This window comes from Corvus moneduloides, chromosome 10 (genome assembly GCF_009650955.1).
Source record: "Corvus moneduloides isolate bCorMon1 chromosome 10, bCorMon1.pri, whole genome shotgun sequence".
NCBI classification, from domain to species: Eukaryota; Metazoa; Chordata; class Aves; order Passeriformes; family Corvidae; genus Corvus; species Corvus moneduloides.
Window position 1 is genome coordinate 8,038,576 of NC_045485.1, and position 24,686 is coordinate 8,063,261.

At 37.0% G+C, this 24,686-nt stretch overlaps 1 long non-coding RNA gene across 1 annotated transcript; it reads left to right on the forward strand.

Moving 5' to 3' along the window:
* Positions 1–1,185: 1,185 nt before the first annotated feature.
* Positions 1,186–24,217, forward strand: LOC116449123. The gene is made up of 3 exons (XR_004242244.1): positions 1,186–1,434; positions 3,685–3,784; positions 23,670–24,217. It is a non-coding gene; the product is annotated as an uncharacterized LOC116449123 (long non-coding RNA).
* The last annotated feature ends 469 nt before the right edge of the window (positions 24,218–24,686 follow it).

Genomic DNA, 24,686 nt, shown 5'->3' on the forward strand with positions numbered 1-24,686 from the left:
TAAATTGATCCTACTGTTAAAATGTAACACAAGGTCTTAGGATCTCTCTATGACCTAATTTCCTTCATAAATATCACTACATTAAGTGTCAGAGGTATACTGGATTACCAAAACATTGGGTAAATTCATTTTAATGCGCTAATTTCATGAGGGTCTGCTCCATAATGGTATAGACAAGTTTGGAATTCACACTCCTTAAAAAACAAGAGCTGGAGGACAAGAATTTTCACCCTTGACTGACTCACAAGACTATTAAAAAAAATCAGTATTTTTTCATTCAGTTCAAGAAAGATGGTTTATTGTGATTATTTTTCAGCTCTGTGTGCATTTGATAGAGAAAAATCTTACAGGTTTCCACAGCACTTATATTTGAATCTGCTGCCAGATAATTCTTGTTCCAGCTGTCCAGTTCCAGCTCTGGTTCAGAGCCAAAGCTGCTGCATAAATCTCAGCCTGAAAAATCATATTTGGCTGGAGTGGATTGGACTTCAGAGAAGCTCTATATGAGCAAGTCAGTGTGTGCAGACAGTATTAGCAGACAGGAATAGCTGAACTTAGATGATGCAGGAGCTATTTATGGAAAATTAAGTTACATTAGTATCTTGTCTGAGAGCAGCAGAGAGTTTCTGTTTGCCAGACATTTTGCCTTGAGAGAAGCAAGGCTGGCTGACTTCTAAGGACAGAAAGTCAGGACAAGGTTCAGGCACAGATTAGTAGAAAATGTAGGAGAAACTTTAATGGTTACATTATTAATCCTTGATTGCAGGTCTTTGTGATAGAAATATAATGTATCATGATAACAGGGATTCCAAAAGGAGTGACATCCACTGTGCTGGGCACTGAGTGACTTGTGCAAATACAGGTTTGAATAAAAAATTATTACCTGAGTCTTGAAGACTTTGCCCTCTAATGATGCTGAAAAGTCTTGAAGAGATACCTGATAGCATCTATTTTCTGCTGGTCACTGTCCACATTCTTCCTGGGTGACAGTGACTAGTGGGGTTACTCCTACATGAACTTTGTAAATGGACAATGATTTTCAAGACTGACATGTAAAAATGTAAACAAAAGATAAATGACAAGAGTGTAAGAGTTCAAATAAAAAAGTCAAAGGTAAATATGCATTTTTGTCATATCACTTCTGGTGAAGCACAACATTAAAGGCTGTCTACTCCTGAGCAAGTTGTAATTCCTTTTTCAGTGGTGATGGAAGCTGTGAGCTTGCTAAAGCAACCCAGGATGCTCAGTGTATTTGCTACCATTTTTATTCCTTGCAGCAGTTCTCCACAGAACACACTGCAGACAGACATCTGAGGATCTTTTTTCCTCACAGAATACACCAGAGCTGGATGCTTGAGAAGAGAAAGTGCTAAAGGTTGACTTCAGTGGGAATGTTCCCCGACGAAGGTGAAGATTTGACCCAGAAAGGTTTGAGTGAGTTTCTGAACAAACTGAATTATCTTTTGTGTTTTGCAAACATGGGTCACCTAAAAAAAGTGCAAAAGTTTAACTCCCTGACCATATGTTTGAGTGAAACTATTTGATGTTATTCCTTTAAAAAACAGCCCTTCTATTTTACTTCCAAACTGCAGTGAAATGTTATACTCTAAATAAAAACTGTCTTTAACCCTGCATTTTTTAAATGTAGTTCGTTAGCCCTGGCAGTTACTTGCATTTTAGATTTCTGTTAATTCTAAACATATCTCTTTTCATGAAACTCATTTGATTCCTTTTTTACTTGCATTTGTTGGCACAGTAAGAACATGTTCTTTTCTAAACAATTGCTTTAAAGTTTGGACCTTATTTTTTTATTACAGAACATTTGTATTGAGCAAAAATACTGCAATCTAAATGAGGATACAAACTATGTTTGGTCATGAATAATGAAGACTTGTTTCTTCTTCCAAAGCTAAACTGTCTGAATCCTGGTTCTATAATATTCTTATCTATGAAAATATTAGTTTCCTTATTCCGAAATAATTTTTATCTGCCTAAATTATCACAGTTTGCTTAGGATTATTTGATCATTATAATTCATTTAGAGCAGCACTTAAAAATAGTTTCCAAAACTTCTGATATATTTGGAATATTTGGGCATATTTCAGAATGAAATTTTCTGTTTTGTTCTGATGTAATCTAATTACTGAATCTAAACTTAATGCTTTGATTTCTCTTGGCTTATACATATCTTTTCTCTTTAAAATTTTATACAGCAAATGAGTACGCAATTATTTTTTGTCTATTTAATGCTAGTATCTACAATATATAATATGCTGATCTTAGAATGTTATGGCTTAGATTTTTTAAATGCATTGATTGAATTCAATATTGAATATTGAAAAATTAAATAGTTAATAGCCATTTAACAAAATAGAGAAATAGACAATGTACATGTAATTTTGTCATGTTGTAGTATTTAAATACTTTTCAGTAGAGTTCAACGTATTCCTGTTAATAATTAAAAACATCTTGTAACGGATTAAAGGTGACCAGTTCCAAGAAGAAGAAACATGGAGAAATGCACTGTTAGAAATGAGCTAATAACATGAAAATGTGGGAAATCATTTTCAAAAAGTCTGAATCTTGACTTGTGCTTTATAAATCACGACCCAGAAGTAACTGGGGATTCAGCCAGATCTCATTAATTGCAGAGGAAGAGAAACTATAAAGACTGAAATTTATGTAAAACCAGTTCACTGGTCTATTCTTTTATGGGAACTATTTGGAATCAATCTGTAACTGCAACTCTTCTCTGGGAAATGAGTCGAAGAGCTACAGCAGGTGCTTTAAAGTAATAAGGGATTTCCTGTGAAACCCAGTGGAGTGATGACTCACCAGTTTAATTATGGCCTTCTTCTGTTGTAAAAGCAGGACCATCATTTGTAAAAGGCTCTTGTTGAGTAAATGAGTTCCAACAGAAAATCTTTGATAGGGAAAAGAAGATACCCATATTTTATTTTAAAGGGTATAGGATTTATAGCGAAGAGCTTCAGACTACTACAATGATTAGTGTTGTCTGGGTATCCCCAGAGTAACTGAATGGAGCAGCAGTAACTCTTTTCGTGCTGTCTGGCTTTGCTTTATTTTGAATTTCTGACTTATCTTTCAGTTCAGCCATTTGATTTATTCCTAAATTATATATATATCCCAGACAGACATTACCATAGTTGATACTGCTTCAGGATGGTTGGAGTGGGTTTGGTTTGGTTTGGTTTTTCCTTTAAAAAGACATAGCTAAAATTACAGATACTATTTCTTAATTTCACAATACCATTCCTTTTTAGCAAGTTGCATACCCCTGGGAAATAGGGCAGTCTTTACAAATGGTGAACCAGCTCCTGGCACATTTAGTATTTACTTTTAAAACCACAATTTTTCACTCCATAAAATGGGAGATAAGATCTTCCATATCCACAGTGTCTCCGCTATAAGAAGAGACACCTCAGAACTGATGATACAACATTCTATCCTGACAAGTGATAAAAATCCAGGGGACCATAATAGCTGATTCAGAAACACCCTTTATAATATTTATTGCAACGTAGCAATTTCCAGTGAAAATTCCATTGGTGAAAGGGGGGGACGTTCTGGTAATTAGGGTTTGGTAGACAAAAATTTTTAGGCAAAATGGTTCTTTTCAAGGACAGATGGGTCATGTAACCCATCTCTCTGTTCATTTTCTAGGTTGGTTGGTTGTCTTCATCTGAATTCTCTGCTCAGAAGTCATTAACCTCTTTTGCCCATGTCTGTCACCGTCTGGCACAATGCATCTTCTTGCTAAAAGGTAAACTTTTGGTATCTGGAGGGTAAAGGAAATAAAAAAGACTCATACCCAACATAAATCAAGAGAAAAAGGGGAAAAGAAAGCCACTTAGAAGAATAGGTGTCATTGATTGACTGCAATTTTAAAGGGTTTTTCTTATGATGGACAAATTCCTGAAGTGCTCATTAACTAATGGAATTATGGTGGCAAGTGACTGCTGTCTCCACAGAACATCAGGTTAAAAAGTGTAGAGTAATAATGTTCTTTTCTCTGTTGTGGATTGGTGTCCTCACTGTCTGGAGCTCCCTCAAAGACACTGGAAACGATCAAGGGTTTTCACTGTTGAAATTCCTGTTTATGTTTTCTTCTTCTCCAGGAATTCCTGCTCAAAGCATCAAATGAAGTTGAACTCAGAGGGTTAAACAATAGAAAGGCAGCACCTTGGCCTTAATATATTCAATTACCCAGAAAATAAAATCAATTTTGTTTTTGTTAATAGCACTGAAATATGCATTACACTATTTTAATTAAAACAGTCTATTACACTTGCCATTCAGCTCATTCCTGCATATTCCCTTAGGGCAGTAGTCATGTACTGTGATAAAACATAATGAAAATAATTTATAAAGGAAACAATACAATAAATCAATCTGATGCTTAATGAACCTGCATTACAAGAATGGATACAGTATTCTTTTTTAGAACATGTAGTGCATTCTCCTCAAATGACTGGAAGAATGCCCTACAGCTCTTAAAAAAATAGCACCTTGTTCCATGTCAGCATGCTTTTAAAGCACTGAAACTTGCGGTTTAAGCAAATCTTGGTTCAACAAATAGAAATCTCTTTAATTTACACTAGGTTTTTGATTTTTCTATTATTTTACCTTTAGTCAGATTCATCTGCCTCACAGGGACACCTGTAGAGACCACAGGGATTCAACTCATCTGCATACTTCAGCAGTCAGCTATTTGCTGTCTGTATTCCAGAGATCCAAATTTTGCAGCTAAGATCAAAGCTACTCAGGAAGAATTCTCAGCTCCCCATCAGAAAGATGAACAAAAATAGCAGGAGAACTATTGTCATTATTTACTTTTTTTATATATTCATATGATGCTTAAAGAATTTTCGAGTTCAGCCAATGATGGAATCTGTGAATTACCTTTACCTGAGAACTGCCAGGGAATATCTGTCAGTATGTAATGTTTCATTCAGTGACCAAATATGTGCACAACAGTCTGATTTAGTGCAGTATTTTCCATTTCTGTGAAATGTGTCTGTATTTTGGTATCTGCTGCAAGATCTGCTACACTTGGAACAATCCTTCCTTAAGAGTTTGATTACTCACATATTTATAGGAGAATTCAATTGGTTTAGCAAATTTAATTGTCCAGAAGAACCAGGGCAGCACTAATGCAACAGATGATACAAGACAGACCAAATACTTTGAGAGAGGAGTCACTCAGGGTGACTTGATCACGAATCCTACTGACACAGCCTAGAGGTATTCTGCTAAAGGTGTATTAAACTATGTTTTTCCAAGCAGGTGGATTAGAATTGAATAGGAAAAAGAAAAAAAAAACTCTACCTACTACAGCTGAATAAGCTGAGACTGGCTGTGAAATTGCAACATGTTGTTGTTCTTGTACCCCATTAGTAAATTGGGAACAAAGAAAAAGATTGTGGAGGTGATGAGATACAGAGCAATTATGCAATGCATTTTCTTTGGGTATGGTTTTTCCTCTTTGTGATTGCAGAGGTGGAGTAGCTTGTGCATCATCTAAGTTAAATAAATTTTATTTGATGAGATCTCTAACTTTCCTTTAAAACAGCAACAACAACAACAAAAGAGAGTATCAAAATGCTGCCAAGAATGATTGTCAAATGCTTTGTCAATTCAGAGACCTGAATCAGTCTAAGAGGGGAACAAGTATCCTCCAAATGGTATTTTCTGAAATGCTATTTTCTGAAATACTATAACCAAAACTTTAGCATACCTGGAGGTCCTATGTAGTAATTCAGGAACACAATTCATCACTCTGGTTATTTGTTATTTTTATGGGGAAAAAAAGAACAGATAGCAAGGAATGGTTCAAATAAGTACTATCAAATACCTAAATGCTCTTAGAGAGCAGTTCCAGAGCTGCTGGTTTTTTATGTTTTCTGCCTCCTCTCACCCCAAACCACAAAAACACTCTGGAGCACAGGAGGAATATCTGGGACAAGATGCTGAGGGTGAGTAGCAAGAGCCATTCCCAAAGACTTCAGACAGACAGATACCCAGAGGAGCAGGGCTTGGCCGCCAGCCAGAACGGCCCGGCAGGAATCCTTTCCTAGGGAATCATCTGGTCAGAGCTGCATCAGCTCACACAAAGGCTGGAGCAAACTGTAAATCCCAGCTCACACTGGAGGACAAATTTAGCAGGAGACAACAATCCCTGCCCCTCAGTGGGGCAGCAGCTACCCCAGAACAGCTTTATCCATTTGAGGAACAGCTTTCCCCGGCCGGTCAGCAATTTGCTGTTACCGGCCCTGTAACTATTGCTACAGGCAGCTTTTATAGGCTCATCCTCTAATTTGGGAGAGAAGGTGGAATGCCTTTGGAAGCCTGCTGGCACACAGCATTAGACGTGCCTGAAAAAAAGCCCAGCTGTGAAGGTTGCCTGCCTCAGGCAGGTTAGAAAGACAGGCTGACCATTCTGTGGTTCTAGAAAACATTTCTTGTCTCGAATGTTTACTTCTTTTGTTAAGAGAACCAAAAACCTCTGGCTGAATTAGGTGAGCAAATGTAAAATGGTCAGAAAAGGCTCCCAAAAGCTGGTAGGTGACAAAAACCCTCTGCATTTTCTCCTTCTGTATAGGAAGGGGATATATAGATATAGGTATAAATAGATATAATTTATATAGATACAGATATAGATACAGATGATATAGATATAGATATAGATATAGATATAGATATATTGCTTCTACCATATGTGACTTTTTTCTAGGTGAATAATTTCTTTGCTTGACATAAACATTTCTGGGAAAGTGTGTTCATATATGAAAAATGTCCTTAAATGTGAGTGATTTCTACTCTTAACTCTTGCCATGTGTTCTCCTCCTCCAGCCCACTGTTTTCTGATTACTTCAGTGTTTTCAATATGGAAATTAGTGATTTTTACCCACTTTAAATAGTACCATAAAACACACAAAAAAAGAGAAGGCTGACCATTCCACTCAGTGTTGATTCATTTACACATTAGTTTTATAATTCTAAACAAAGCGGAAGGCATTTGATGTCAGTTGTTTTACCTTTTTGGTGATTAATACAGTTATTTTAGATAGAATAGAAATGGATAAGAATATAAAACCTGCAGGTGCACTGAGAAGACAAATACTAATTGTCCCCAAAATTAAGCTTCTCTAGAATAAAATTAATGCTTGGGTATTTTGCTCACATTTCTTGACACTCTTGGTCAATAAGACATTGTATTTGATGGACAACTCATTCAGGTAAAATAATTGTATTCTTATGCCTTATAGTATGTTATTTGTATTTGAGTATGTAAATTATTTAAGTAAATTTTTTTTTCCTTAAAAAACCCCTGGTAATTCATTGCAAATATTCCATCTTATTTCATCCTTGTAAACGTAGACAGAGGATACTGTGTTCAGAGGCCAGAGATAAATGTATGAAATAAGCTATATTGTAAATTTCATTTTAAGTTAATTGAAACATAAAATGAAAAAATTACAGAATATGTCAAACTCTGTCAAGTTTTTATTAGACATGGGTGAACTGAAATCCATGACATGGTCATATTTGGACTATTTTCAATAAGAAAGAAAAAAAGAGGCAGATCTCTGATAAATACACAGCAACCACTTTCAATCCAAATGTTGAAACTCATTTAGAAGTTTAGAGCCCATAGAGAGTCTATCCTAAAGTCTTTTCTTGACCTTGTCAAAACATTTCTGAGAGGTTTTTTTGCACACAAGAAAATGTTTAAATTGTGGCAGTTATCCTACAAAGCATTTTCATTCTGAGAAGTATGGGAACTTAACAAGCAACAGGAAAAAGTGGCTATTAATGGAAAGTTTAGGCAATCTTTAAATTTAGGCATCACCATATGTGCACACTGAAATACACATATATATGTGCTCATTTCTGTATAGATCCAGTTCTACTCTCTGCTATAAATCAAAGTCAGTACCTGAAAACAAAATATGAGTGAGGAGAGATTTTTGGCCCATTGCCTCTTTGGGCCATCTCATTCTATTAAATAACCTACTTCTGAGAAACATAGCTAGACCTTCACTGTTCAGTAACTTATGATTGCCTTTTTAATTAAAAGCTTGAACCTTACTTTATACTCATTAATCATATTAGATAGGAGTGTTGTTATAATGGGCATGGCTCCCCCTCAGACACATTAACAGAAGCATTACAGAAGTACAGAGTAAGATGTGTGAGGATTTAAAGATGGTGTTTTTCTCCTGGTGTGCTCTGCTTCTGCATGCTTTGCCTAATTCCGCACCTGGCACACTCTGCCTCAGGATCCATTTTTGTTCCATATGATAACACTGCATGAGCCAGGTTAGGCTAACAGGAGAAAAGCAGCAGGACAGGAGCCCCACCACGGTGTGTGAGCATATCTTTGCCTCAAGTCTGGTATCAGAGCATCTCCTGAGCCTGGAGATATGCTCTACTTCAGTGGGTACAGCAGCTGTACAAAGTCAGGGTGCAGCTCAAGCCCCACCTCACACCTTCCACAATCTGTTTCTCACACTGAAACCTTTCTCCTCAAGCTGCTGAATGCCACATCCACTGCATGGCTGGATGTGTCCTGTTTATCTGCACCAAACTGGCTCCTTTGCTGAGGGTCCTTCTCCCCCCAAAAATCAATAGCAAAGCTCTAGGTGATTTCAATGGTAGCAGGGCTGGGTCTAACAAGTCTGGCTTTTATAAGAAATACAAGCCTTGGCCTCTGCTGGTATAAATCAATCTAAGTCTGCACTGGAACTGGGCTAATTTACACCAGAGCAGGATCTAACTTTACATATTCTTTTCTTTTTGCTCCCTCCTACTGGCAAGAGCCCAACAGCAAAGCTTTTTCTGCATTTGTTTCACTTTGTGTAAGGTCAGCTGAGGTTTTATGTAAAACAGATGGGCAAACTTAAAAATGATTTTTCACATTGCATTGAAAACCAGTAAAAAAGCAAAAGGGGGGAAAATTACTCTTTCTGTTCTTTCAAAGGTTGTTGCAATGACCTTTATTTTACCCAATGCCTCAATTTTAAAAAAGGAAAACTACCCCCTGCTTTTATTACAGTGAAGCTGTTTTCTCTGCTATTCATAGAGGCCTTAAGGAGGATCAGCAAGTAAAAGAAAATTCCCAGTGGTTCATTGGCAGTTTGAAAATGGGAATATAGTGCCCAAGTTATAAAATAAGAACTATATTTAAACATCCTTTAACTTACTGTGACACATTTTTCTTCTCACAACTGTGTAATTTTGTGGTAACTAATATTGTGAGACTGAAAGAATCTGCAGCCATACAGGTTACCAGCCCAGGAGGGAAAATGGCACAGCAATTTTAAATACCTTGTTCTTTTCTTTTTAAAAACCAACAGTATCAACAACAAAATTTACACAAGTGGGACTTCATGTTTATAGAAGTTTTCATTCTAAGGCATACAAGACAGAAGTGTGGATTTCCCAATGAATCAGGTCCTTTGTCTCTAATTAGGACTGACATATTTAGGAATTTCCAGTTGTTTAAATGACTGTAGGTTGCAGAATTATCTATACTGCTCTGGCATCCCTTGTAAGACAAAGAGCACCAAGCACAAGCCAGTCTGTGTAATCTGCAGAGGGATCCCTGTGTCCTTTCCCTGGAGCTTCAGCTCTGGGTGACGCATCCAAGAGAGACAGGCACAGTAGAGAGAGTCTAAAAACTGGCATCCAGAGAACAGTGAGTTCAAACCAAGTGCTGTAACCCATGATCTGCAAATAATGACTGGTCAAGCAGGGGACTGACAATATAGAGGAAAGGGATGACATGAAGTGTAACAATGGGCTTCAAGTACAAATAAAGATACTGGAAAAAGGAAGCATATAACTTGTTATTTATGTTGTTAATTAATAACAAATAAATAATAAAAAATAACAAAAATAACAGGCTTACATTAAGAATTCAGGTTAGGAGAAAAAAATTCCAATTTAGATAGATGGACTCACTGGGACAGACAGTTTTAGTGGGGATGCCCTGATCCTGCCAACGTCTCTTTTTTGACAAACATGTGGTAGGAGTAACATTGGTAGGAATGACACGAGTTCAGGTGATTCTGTCCTGGGCATGGGGAATGGACTGAGCTGAACTCACAAGGCCTTTTCAGCCCAATGATTTTATAAGTTGAATGCATATATATTTCTAATACCCAAATAACACACTTGGTTGCAAAAACTTATGCCTGTAACCACGAGGATTTTATTACTTTAGAGGAATTTTAAATGGATAAAGGTGCTATCAGGAAGTCTGTCTAGGCATTGACTTAATACTACATATAATGACCAAAATAAACTTCTGGTTATGCATATGTATGTATAAGTTTTGAAACTTAAAAAAAAGCAAGTAAAAATGTCAGTGAATTAATGGCCAAAATACCAAATATTTTACTAAATTTGTATGATTTTTCATATATTTCAAAGTAGTTAATGTATTTTCAGATAAAATTATTTTGTGGCTGTTTTGGCCAGATACCCATTTGTTGCCTAGTTTTGTGTTTGCTGAATACTGTTCAGCCAGCTCAGACATTCCTGTCATTTTTAGCCCAGAACCAGCTACATGTAGTCTTATCCTGATGGATCAATTGACTGTGTATTTATTTGCAATCTAGTGTTAATGAAAGGGAGAAAAAAAAAAAGGCTTGAAGAGAAGTTGAGACAAGCTGATGGCTTAGTAAGTGTTTAATTCGTTGAACTCTACAGAAGTAGAGGAGTCTCAGAATGAAGGAAGCCAATATGACCACGTAACTTAAAACTGGCTCACTTATAATTACTTGGGGGAAAAAAAGGAGGGGGAAACTGTATATTGGAGCTTCAGGGGCTTCTCAGAACAGGAATGTGACAGTCATTTAAACTGGAAAAAAATCATCAAGATGATTTTCATTTGAGTTTACATTCAAACATTTCAGAAGACAAATAGCCTTCAAACTTTCCAAAATGCTTGGGGTATTTCAAAATTAAAATACTTTGATGTATTTAGACAAATTGAATCCAGGATGCCTCTGCAGCGGCAGGAGAAGTAATAAAGCTGCTGACTGCTTGCAGTGGTTGAATGTTTAGTCTACAAGCTTAACAATGGTTTTGCAAAGCAAAGTGAGAATGATTTTTATTGCAGATGGCCATGATGGTTTAAGTTAGGACTGAAGTCTGCACTTTGACATGGTTATGAAACTGAATATTTGGCTACCTTCATATATTACTGAAATAAACCACAAATAATTTGAATTGATGCTTTGGCACTTTACAAAGGAATTGAAATGAGCCCTTTTTTTTTTTTCTGAAATTAATTATTGCATCCTGGTTATCTCAATCTGATATCTGTACTTATTTGAGGACACTGCCTCCAGATTCAATCCAAAATATCTGCTACTAAAGTAGTCCACAGGACTCAGGAGAGGGCTATTTTCATCCTATTTTCATCATATTTATTATGCATAGGTGAGGAAAAGTCTGTACGTAGGCCTTATCTGCCTTGAAAAGGCAGATGTCCTTTCAAGGACAGATAAATCAGGAATATGAAAAGTTATTAGTGAATACTCATTATTATTTCCCTTATGAATTTAAAGAAACTTTAAAAAATTATGTTAATTTAATTGCTAATTTTGATTGATTGCCTGCCATCTTAGTATCTCAGAATTTAGAAAGCGTTTGCTAATACTGTAAAAAGCTCATCACTGCTTTTAGGGATTTTAATTTTACAATTGCAAAGAAACTGCATCATTTCCCTCAACAAACAGAAATAACTGATTTTTATACAGGAAGCTAAGAAAACAGACAAACATGAAAGGCCACCATCTGTAAATTCAAAATCTATTTCTGCATATATACACTGCAAGACTCCATAGCCGTGTCCATGTAACAGCCATGTTGAACTGACTGTCCCAGGAAGGACATGGTCTCATCCTTCCAAATATATGAATATTACATGTAAAGAAGCTTATTTTTTAAAATTATAAACTGTGTGTTCTTTTGGATTGCCTTTGGCTTTCCAGCTTTTAAAATGCACTTGGTTCATGTTTTTACACTTTTCTGTTAAGCTAAAAGAGAAAGAAATTAATTTTTCTTAAATGACACCCAAGAGTCTCACATAATCACATTACCCAAGGAAATGGGACTTGAGGAGAAATACCAAACATTGTGAAACATTTGATAAAAGCATGGAAGCAAGAAACTACAAAATAATAGTAAATTATGTGTGTTTTAAAACAGAAGTCCCTACTGATCTTGGGACAAGAGAAGGTTGCCAGAGTGAAAACAAGCCTTTCCCAGTTGTGTATTTATGAAATCAAACAGGTGACATGTCTAAAAAGTCTAGAATACTCCTGATACAGAGATTTTACAATTAATGATTAGTCTGTGATCCAGAGAGATAATTGTGGGGGGTTTTGATGAGAAACAAACAAATAAAAGGAATCATCTGTATCCTGTTAGTCTTCAGTGAGAGAACACACAGACATTACTCAACCTCTGGACTTCCAAAAGAAAGGGAAAAGCAGCAAAGCAAAGCAAACAAAGATCAGGAGTGGGGGGGGAAATTAAAGGGAAAAAAGTACAAACCCAACTACGGTGCTGTCAGCATCTAAACCCTCCTGGCTGAGCGTGTCTCACTGAAAAAATAATCCTGTCTAGTGAATTACATATATATTCAGGACTCATCTCTTAACTGCTTATCAGCCTAGATAGTGATTTCTGCTGCTGAAGTTGGTAATGTTAATACAAATTAATACGAGAGCCAATGTTGCTGCTTTCCTTAAACAATCCCTTTCCCCAGTGGTTTGGTGAACTGGACCTACCCTCCCTAGGCTGTAATTATTGACCATAGGGTATTTCCTTCCCGGGCATTCTCCATCATCCCTGTAGACTAGAGGGCTTCACTTGTGCACCAGTTCATTTCAAGACCTTTCGAACACTGAAATGTTGGCCTATAAAGCAGCTGAAATAGAGCTAATCCAAATGACTAATACGGATCAAGGGACAGCAGTGCCAGGATTCTCAAGGGAAAGGTTTACAGAGGCCTTTGGTCACTAGAAACACATTGTCCTGAATGTGGAAAAACTGGAATTCAAGAAACCAGTCAAATTTCTAATGCCAAACTAGCTTCTTCTGACTAAATATTTCTATTACTGTATGGTTACATGGTGTTTCTGACATTCCATTCTAAAAACTTGTATTGATGCCTCCCTTTTCAAAATAGTACCTAAAGGAACATAAGAACCTTTTCTCTACACCTGAGACTTGATTGCAATTTGCTTTGCCATTTAATTTATTGTGGCTACCCAGATGTGATCCTTTTTTAAACACCACAATTGGCCTAAATTTAATTGCTTTGACACAGGTGCAAAGTCAGACTGAGCCCAAAAGCTGTGTTATAACTGTTCTGGATTTGCCCCAAAGAATGATCCTTTGCTCTGTGCTATGGAATGCCTGGTGTCAGGTCAGCAGCCATTCAAAATAGTCCTGGTCCTGCTGAGCAGAAATACACCAGCCAAGGAGTCTGGCCTTATGTTCAGCCATTGCTCAGTGCAAAAGTTTAATCACACCCAAGCAATGTTTGTAGCTCACCAGGACCAACAATCAGCGTGGAGCTGAGGGCTGCACTTTCTAGAGGGCTGTTAGAGAAGGAAAGAGGCCCTTGCGAACTTTTCAGCTGAGTCACTTGCTCGATGACAGCTGCTGTGGCAATTCCCTCTTCTCCTGACCTTATGGTCTACCCCACTATGCTTCAGAGATCTTTGGGAAGGGAGACGATTACACCTAATGTGTTCGGACAAGCCTAACGTGCATGCAAATTAATAAGAATGGAATAGTCCTGTCTGTATTTCCCTTTACACATGTTGTCCTGCATTTATGAAACCTGCACATCTGCTTACCTGCTCTAACTAATGATAATGGATCTAGCAGGACAAGGAGAATGCAATATTCCCACCAGTGATATTTTGGGGGGGGGGGGGGGGGGGGGGGGGGGGGGGGGGGGGTGGGCAGGGAGAGTTTCTTCCTCTACTGAATGTTAGGAGCCTTAACCAACTCCTTAAAACAAGATGGATTTCTTATGTAATTCTCCTCTTCAGATAAAGGAGGAAGAGATATCCACCTATCCATGAATGTAAGCATCTGGGAGCTGAGAAGAACACAGCAGGTCACCCATTGCAACACTCACATTTAAACTGTGTGAACAAATTTCCTGACATTATAAAATGAAGCAGCATTTTTGCCTCTGGTATCAAAAACAAAATAAACACAATGAATGCATACATCTTATGACAACAGGTGCCTGGTAATCTTCATGTGACAGTGAGGCCTGTAAGCAAGGGAACACTTTGGCTTCATTTCAACTTCTAACACTTCATTTCTCTTTCTAAAGCAGTCCTTAAACAGTTTTTTGCTAAACTACATGAAACAAAAGAAGAAAAGGTACTGCAATAATACATTGCTTCATTAAAAAATCCTTCAAATGTTTCTGCAGTCCTGTTCAGTGGAATTTATGAGTAAATAAATGCCAAATTAAGAAAAGTTCCCATATTACATTGTTTGTGCATCCCATTACATGCATCTGTAGTAGTGGAAAGATTTATAACCCAGTCTCTGACTGAAAACACAGTGTACATCTTTCCTCCCTCAGAAACAAATTCCCTCTTTTCACCTGAGCACAAGGTGCAGGTGTTGTAAGATAGCGAGCGTACATGAAGCAGAATCTCCCCAGAAAAGCAATATTGCCAGGGAGGCTTCTGATGTGGCTTATCAGCTGTGTTCAGCAGTATTGCACTGCTTGCAGTGTGGCCCTGGAAGCTGTCAGGACTCTTTCCTGAAGGGTTCAACTTCACTACATTTTGATAGCGTGAACAGAACTAAAGTGTTTCTGCCTTTGCATGTTTTTTGCAAGGACTCTCTGTGAAGCCTGGTGCATGGGCGGCCATATGACTTCATCAAAAAAGGAATAGAATCCTCCACATATTTGCATAATTCTCTGCCAAATCTTTACATATATGACAAATTTTTGCATACCTTGTGCTGATATTCACAAAAGAGCCCCCTCTTTCCTGTTCTTTGTCTATTACAGCAACACCCATTTTCTTAAAAATGAAAGAAGAATAAATCAAAATTAATAATTTCTGGTTTTGTGAAATATCTTTCCTTTTTGGGGGAAAAGATGTTACTTTTCTTCAGCTCAGAGTATGAGCAAATGCTAGAACTGAAGCTGCTTCTCATCACAATTTTATTGTTTATTACCTTTACATATAAAATATATGACTTCTAGATTACTAGATTATCCTGTAAACCATTGCAATGGATTTAATTGTATTACCTTTCCTTAAACTGTACAGTATTTTTCACCCTGTGCAAAACCCTCTTGCACAAACCAAAAGGTAAAAGATGCTATGAAGTTTTTAAGAACCTCTTCCAAACATTGCTGTGAGTACAAAGCATCAAGTATTCCTGCACTGAGTGCTAAAATATAGACTGCAAGACATTGGTGGGTGTATGAATGTTGGTATGTGCATGTCTATCAGAACTGTAGGGCTTTCATTAGTTCATTACTGGTGTTTATTAATTTAACAAGGCCACTTCGAAATTCCCAAGATTTCTCTTTTCAGAACACAGACCTCTTGATATCACTTCAAATATTTGGAGGAACACTTCATTTTCTATCAGAGGAAAAAATAAGTATCAACTCTTAATAAATTGTTGAATATTTCAGCACTTGTGAAATATGAACTCATAGAATCAGAGCTGCTGTTTGCAATTTGCTGTCAGGTACAAAGGGATTGTTCTCATATATTTGGCATTACAGTCAGCTAATCCTTGTCTGATTTTTGTATGTCACAAGCCAGTGAAATAAAACTATGGGATGATGTTTTATGAGCAATGCAATAATAAATTCCCAAAGAAGGTTTTTTCTTAAGCCTGCAAGTAACAGCTTGAGGAACGCTTTCTGGAATCATACTCATTATAACTTGGATCCAGTTTCCACAGGAATACAGTATCTCCACATTAAACCTTTAGGCTGGGATGCAGAATATATTTATTCTTTTTAGTATAGAGGATATTTTTGGCTTATTACATTAATAGAACAACATAGTGAAAGAGGGTTATGAGTTTTACTCTTTTAAAACCTGGGTATTTTTCTCAAAATTTGTAGGATATTTGGAAAAGAACATTTTGATTTTCTGATTCTATTGTTTATTGAGAAACTTGAGTTCCATTTTAGATTTTGTTTATCTTATTAATAATATTAACAATAAAAATATAAATACTGGCTTAAGTTTGGGAGCTCAAAATCCAAAGCTTCCAAAATAAAGCTTTTTTGAAACATCCACATGTCCAATAAAGTCAGTGGTGTTACAAAACCATAAAACTTAAATTTTAGAGAAAAAGAAAGAAAAAACAGATTTTAGTTCACTTTATAAACATCTGTGGATGATTCCAAGCTGACGAGCTGGAGAAAGAGGCTTGTGTGCTTTGTTAGAGATGTATTAACTCATGCTATTGTCTTGTACATCTATTACAGAGCACCAGAAATTTAATTTCAGAGAGAGATTCATGATTCCTGAAATTAATTTATTTTACCTAATTTTTCCTTACTTTAAGAAGTCCTTCTTTCCCAGTGTTGTGAAATTTTTCCCACCTTGATTAATAGGTCACAAAGACTTTAGGGAATGGATAGACACGAGTGGCAGCAGCAGCAATTGCTATCTCAGCCTTAGGGGGAAGATAAGGTCAGACAAAAACATAAAACATGGATAAATATCTGACATAAAGAGGCCTCACAGAGTACAGAAGATGAAAATGATTCCTTAGTGAAATGGATCTTGAAACATGAGCCTGGTACTGAGGCACAGTATTTGGTAAGGAGAGGAAATTAAATTTTACTTTTAAATTTTAGATCATGTATCTTTTTAGAAAGAGATTTACTGATAAGATGGGTATAAAACATGGTAGTAGATGGGCTTTCAAATGCCAGACATTTGTAGGCTCGTATTTTAGTGTGCCATGCCCTGAGATAATATAGTATATCAGAGGTCCCCAAATTATTTCACAGCATTGATCATCTTTTAAGTGAATCAGGAATTTCTTGTCCCACTTTCCCTTGGGATGACATTCCTGCTCCCAGCCATCAGTGCATGTGTGTGCACCCTGAGCCTCTTACACTCACCAGTGTGGAGCCATTGACCAAGAGAGCCATTCACCAACACTTCCAAAAACAAATGTATCCCCTCTTCTCGTTCTGTTTCAAACATGCAATTCCATGTACCAATTAATTACTGATTTCTTTAGGTAATTAATTGCTAAGTGCTAAAGAATTGTTGCAGTACTGTATGTAGAAGTAACAAAATTACTCAAAGGTTTTAGAAAAGTCTTCAAGAAAGCAATTACTGCTAGTTGTAGTCAAAATTATTTGTTATATTAATTACCAGTAATCTCTGCCTAGACATAATTAGACTGGAAGCAATTTTATAGTGGTGCAATGTAATTATGTAATTAATATGAAAAATAACAGATTATTTTACTTTAATTTGACATATTATATGTTTAAGAGCTTTCCAATTAAAGAACAAAGCATTGAGTTAAAGAACAAAGTATGCACCAAGTTTTGGGATAATTTCTCACAGCAATAGCACATTTAGGCAGATCTTAAGATCTGTACATTCTTGTTGAGTGCTTATAAATATGACCTGAACCTAAGCTTTTGATAAATTTCCATTTTGGACCTGAATTAATTGCTCTCCAACTAAGTAGAGTAGTTCTAAACTCTTGTCCAAATTTTACTCCTACAACTTCATGTAGAATGTACCTTTCAGAGATACTCACGCTCATCTCAATCTGATCTGATCTGATAAACAACATAATTTATTCACATTTTTAATTGGTGATTGTTTAGATTTCTGCTGGAATTAATCTCAGGCTCATATCAGAATAATTTAAGCACAAGCTTAGCATTAAGCAAACATTTGGTGTAGTCCACTGACGTGTGTTCTGTATTCCTCTTTTTCCCATATTTTTCATGGTGACAATAAACAGATGCCCAAGGGATTTTCCAAATTTAAGCTCAAATCAGCAAGGAAAATGGTGATTTCAGAACATAATCATAAAATATTAACTAGTCATATAAAATGTTTCTCTTTGAAAAAAAAATCAGAGAAAAAGTCCCAGGTTTTTAATAAAATAAAAGTACATATCACAAAGAAAAAATATTTTGTTAAAAACTTTTCACAAACTTTTTTGGAGTGGGGCAGTTTATGAAACACATTTTCAATTTAGGTACACTTTCAGCAGTGAATAATAATATTTCTGATAAGTAATTTTACATCATTTAAAGCTTTTTGTCTTTTTATATTTTATTTTTTATTTACTGCAGGGTTTTGTTCTACAGAGTATCATTAATAACCAGATTTCATAAGCACAAGCCCACAACAGAAAGATTATCTATCTCAGATAATTTTTTACCACCTATAATAGTACTCTGTGAGAATTCACTGATAAAAAGTGTGAAAAAATTATTATTAAGGAACTACTTTCATTTGTATCATTGTATTACTGCAATTTCTTGCTACAGTGTTTTGACAGAGGCTCTTCTGCTGAGGAATGGAATAACCCATAAATACCCAGAATCCATGTCAGGAACTTTCACTGAACCAGACCATTCCTCAGAGACCCTCTGGATGAGAGCGTTTTGTTATATTCTCTAACCTGAGTAGCCATTGGTCAGGTTTTCCTGAGTGTCTGCAAGCACCTCATACAAATAAAGGCTGACTCTTTCTGGAGTGATTGTCATGTAAAGGAAAGATGCAAAATAGGGTTTGTGCAGCCTCAGATGCATCACTTCAGTGATGAAATTATTTCCAGGGTTTTAATGTGTAATGGTATATATAGAAGAAATTAATGTTATCCCCTCTTTTCCAAAACCTTTTTGTTTAAAATAAATGCTTCCTGTTACTGCTAAAACAACTGCTAAACCTGAAGATAAGGCACAGTGTAGGTACTGTATTCAATTTTAGGAAGATTCCACCTGAGCAAATTATTTCTAGATACCTCAGTTTCTGGAATGTATTGTATGTTACTACTCTCCTATTATTTGTCAAAAAAACCCACAAAAAATCAACCAACCAACCAAAAAACCCCAGAATCCCGCATATATTTGGCTTAGTTTCTCCATTATTCACTGCAGAGTACTCATGAGGGATCTAAGTTGCATTTACTGGAATCTGAGGAGTCTGAAAATCATTTTAATTTCAGTGTTGATACAAAAAAAACCCCTACTCTGTAATTGTCTTTAGCTTTTAGGTAGCTCGTGGCTTTCAAAGTGAATAGCTCATTTTGAATGTGATTGAGATTTTTATGGGAAATTAGTACCATTTGTTTGTAAAGTAAATTTCAAATTAGAAGTCATGTGGTAAAAATGGAGTCAATTTATGGAGCATTTCAGGTTTTGATTTTTTTTCCTCTCATATTTAGTGATAATGACAAATCCCTTTTTAATGAAGTTTTAAAATGAAAGCCAGTCTCATGTGGCTTTTTTTATCACCTATTTACTTTAGATAAAAACTCTTATTGTCCTGAACCACGAGCATTATGCAGACTAAAAATGCCATATTAAATCTGTCGTTTTAATCCCAAGGCATGCATTGCACCATAATTTATTGGATAAAATTATAGTAACAAATAGCAGTGATGATGTAACACTATATTTCAACATGTTTTACAGCACCACAATGTTATTCTTGTGATTATACTGTAGTTGGAATAAATATTACTAAATTTGAGACAGATTTATTATGGTTTTAGACTTTCTTTTACTTGGTCCAGGAAACAGAGGATTTACACAGTAACTCTTATTAACATCAATGAGCATTAATTGCTTATCTCCCTTGTGAACCATGAGGAGTTTCTATCCCTCTGGCTGTCCTGTATGTTAGCACCTTTTAAGGTTTGGTTTGGGACTAGATCATCCCTCCAGTTTCAGCACTGTGTGAAAGGAGGCACTGAGCCAGAAAAACATTTCAATCCTTCCCTTCATCTCTCTTGCCGTTGAGAACCCATCCACAGTCATTTGGGCGAGAGGAGCCAGGCCACACTATGTGTAGTCTTTTTGCAGCTCTGATGCTGTCCTGTGTGAATAAAGGGCAAAATGCACAGGCAGGTCAAACCCAGCCCAGCCTTTCTGCCCCTCGTTCTAGCTTCAGAGAGCCAGGAGGCCACGTGAGACACCTGAGGGGACAGAGAGTCTCATTTTGCCTTAATGCCATAAACTGGCAGGTATGATCTGATTCCTCATTATATATGTCCTGAAAAGATAGCTTTGGGTTTGGAACAAGTAGATTGTTACCAGAAAAATTTGACCTTCTGTCGGAAATAAATTCAAACCACACTTTTTGGTGAGATGCTGAACAGTGGGAGAAACTTGCACTGTCCTCCTGACTGGTCATTGATTCCCACCACTCTTACAGTCACAGACGTCACTCTGTGATGTTAAGAAGAACCATTTATGGCATTTTCAGCTAGTCCCAAAACAGCAGAGGAAAACCAAACTCCCAAGAGAATCTGTTCTTACATCAGCAGCCAGGTCCTGCATGGACTGCCATGGCTCTGGCTGTTCAAGGCATGAGGTTGGCAATAAGCATTTGGATTTCTGACCAGCTTGCCAGTATCTCTGAGAAAGAAAAGGCTGAATCCTGTTTTCATCTGTACCAGTGCATACCATTTACTTCAATTGCCTTGGCCTGAAATAGCTGATTTCCATTTGATATTTACACTCTGGTACCAACACGTTACAGAAGGGCTCTATCTGGCCTGTGAAAACTTTCCTTCCACATTATAAAGTCAGTGCTTAACTTCTGTTCCCATATTAATTTTTTTAATAATTTGCAACATCTCAGAAAATAGTATCTTTTAAATACAGTCCCCTGCAAACCTGATCTGTGAGGTTTAGCCTTGTGCTTCAGCCAGAATCTCACAGACCAAGTGCTTAATGGAAATGAGCAGGAACTGGGTGATATTTCTCCATTATGAGTTAAATCTCTGAGTGCTTCAGGGTACTTTGGGGCAACAGAAAGGGGAAAAATATGGAAAACAGTTTCAGCTTTCCAGTTTGGAACGTGCCTTGCTGTAATTTTGAGACACAATCTAAACCACAGGTAATTGATCATAATGAAAAAAATGCATTAATGAAAGTAATTGACAAAAGCCAGTACACCTGTCAAAGAAGAGAAACCCTGAAAAGGAACGGTGAGCTTTTGAAGGTCAAGGCTCAGTGTGGTGTAATCCCTACCATCTGTGTTCAGGCTGGTGCTATTCTCAGACTGTCATATGCACTCTCTTCTTTGAAAATAACAGACAAGGGAAAAAAGGCTTACCCGACAGGGAGCCTAAATGTAGTTAGTTTTATAGAAAATGAAAAAGCACCACTGTATAAACTTAAGATGACCCTTAATTTTCCTTCCCCTTGACCTACACACGTCCACAATTGGTTTCAGAGCTGTAGTGGCACTGGGAATGAAAATAACCAAGGGGACAATAAAATGTAACAGTTATAATTGTGAGTTGGAATTGTAGGCAACCATACGCAATGTAATCAGAAAGCATGGTATTGCCCTGCAAACTCACTAACCTGATTAAGAAATTTCAGCGTTTCCTTCAGCTGAGAGAGGTTCTTGCCTTGAACCTACAAAAAGCTGTGGACTGATTCCTGTGCCCTCACCAAATTTGTAACCCGTGGTTGCCTCATCCTTTCAGATGTTTGGGATGTCCTGCTCCCCAAAGCTTCTGGATGTTTTCAGACAGCAGGGAGAAGCTTGACACACTTGTGTGGGATTAGTGCCTGGGTACACATTCATATGCTGGATCTGCAGAGCCCGCATTCAAATTCTCAGAAAATACCCACTGGCTCACAGTCCATAAGCACAGGGCTGGAACAGGCACCTTGGATAGCCAGCTCCTGATAGAGGCACTGCTCAGAGAATAGAAGCTGTGTTCAGTGCCCTGTGTTTTCTGAACACCAACTACCAGATAGCAGAGCAATCAGCCTTCCTTCAGATGGCTTTGCGTGTTGTTTGGATGACTTAGAAAGTATGAAGAGAGTCTTCTGCACCCACAAAATAGTGTAGCTTGCTGATCAGGTCACTTTGTGTGGTCTGGAGTTCAAATCCCTCAGGCACACGAGGAAATTGAATTCAGGTTTCCCACACACTGACAGGATATATTAATCACAGCGTTATTATATTAAATAAGGGCATTAGCTCCTCCATGGCAGTTCTGCTTTGAAAGAAAAGGTTTAGAAATCCAGCTCCAGAAGCTGGAATGGAAACTCCAACTGTCTCATCCAGACATCTTCCTAGCATCTGAACATGAAGTCCTGATGAAGCATAACATTTGTTAAACACATAAATTTGTTCTTATTAAATCATCATCAAATGCAGAGGTAGATGCCTGCTTGCTTGCCTTGTTTCTTATTCCTCTCCTTTCAAACATCCACATACATCCCCCAGGGACCATCTTTAGGAAGTTGCTCTTTCCAGAAGATGGGAAGGGATCTGTTGTGATCAAGCATTTGGTCTTCAGGTTAAATCCCTTCAGGGTTTCTTTCCAGCTCTAGTCTAGATTTTTTCACACCAAAAATTCAAGGATGAGAAAAATTTTCAAAATCTTTACAAAATTCCCAAATTTCCTAATTTACTTTCAAAATATAGTGGATACATGGAGACAGTAGGCTGCCATCTGGAGACTTTTTTTTGGACATTTTTCTATGAGAAAGGTTCATCTATTAAAGTAATGATAAAGGAATTTTCATAGAACTTTTTACTGCAGAGTGCAGACATGTAAAACTACAAAGCACAACCAAACAGATCCCCCAGAAGTCATGTTTCATCTACTTTGTGGGAAATGGTGTATATGAAAAGCTGCTATTTCTGTTACTTTTGAGTGACAAAAATGGTGTGTCTAAAAGTACTATATATGTTATATATACTCCTTGATCCTGAGAAGAAAAATCAAAAAATAAAAACATCTGCCTCCATGCACAACACCAGAACACACCACATAAAACATCCCTCTGTTAAATGGAGATTCCTGGGAAAACAACCACAATAAAAATAACAAAAGAATAATAGTGTTCCACAAATGTCTAATTAAAAAGGTTCTCCACCTCTTTGGAAGAAACACATTTCATTTGCCCTCATTAAGGTGACCTAACCACTGTGCTTCACCCTTTCCTGCCTGCATGATGCAATCAACACAATCCCTGAAAACAGCAAACAAGAGGCAAAGAATCGCCTTTCTCTCACTGAGCTTTAGCTGCCTAATCAACTTTAAGCATACACCTCAGTTAATGATTCAAAAGGCATCCTGTTGACCCTGTATCATCTAACTCTACAGTATACACAGAGGTTCAGAACTTGGTCTACCTTGAAAGACGGTTCCAGAGAATCTTTGCTAATACCTTTTCCTTGCTATTCACACTCACTCAAAGTAAGCACTTATCTTATTATTTTTAACTTTGACCTGGATGCACTCTCTGTTGATAGAATGAAACTTCTTGCTCAGTACAAGCAGGCAATTCTGGCAATTCTTCTTCTTGTTTGCGTTAATTATGTTTTTCAATTAATTCAATTTCTTTACCTTTTTCTCTACTGCATGTGTCTCAGGGTGTGGTTTGCTTGCACTGAAGCTGTACCAGCCAGGTCACAGAAACTGAGGGAGCCTGAAGCTGCTTTAACACCCAGGAACATCCAGAGCCCAGCTCACAACTGCTTGTATCTGTGGAGGACCTCATTGCCAAAGCTATGCTAGACCACAACACCTTGGAGAAAATTAACAGTTGGTACAAAAGTTGAGAAGTGTTACTGGGCCAAGGAATGCTCTTGCCGGGATACTCACTGGATGGTAATGGGACAAGAGACGTGACAAAAACCAGTGTGAAACTAGACTAAAATCTCTTGATTTATAGCTGTTGAAGCTGTATAGAGGAATGAAAACTTCCAAAAATAAATAAATATTCTAAAGAAATCACAGGTTTGGACTTAACTTTACTAATAAGAAAAAAGAAAGAGAAAAGAAAAGGGGAATAAAAAATAAAATTGAAATCTAAAATTGAGATGGAAGTGCAATGAAGATTTACTAGCATGAAACTCAGTGTCCATTGGAAAAAAAGTTGAAAGACACAGAAAGAAAGGAAGAAATGAGAAAGACAATCTTAAAACCCTGCAAAATTTTTATTAAAATTCATAAATAAATGTTTTTCTATTATAGACTGCAAAAAAATCCTATTTTTGAAATTTTCAGAGTTTGGTATTTTATGCACTGGATTGCCAATCTCAAGGCACACCTGAAAAAATAGTGGGAAAGAAGTAAAAACATTCATAGGGGGAGCATTTCCATGCAGAAGGAGTGAAAGAAGCCAGATCACAAACAAAGCTACTAAAGCAGTAGAGATTTCCATTTGTGATGAAGCTCGTCATCCTTTAGGAAAAGAATCTGACAATGGCTAGGAATAACTTTCTCAGCTCACAATTCTAAGCAGTTTATGTCAACATTTTCTTCTTTTAATCCTCAGGGTAATACATGTTTTTCTCCTACAAGAAGTGTCAGCTCTGGTCAACGTGTAGTAGGTGCAAAATTTGTATATTACAGCATTATTGATGTGTTGCTAGTACCATGTCCTA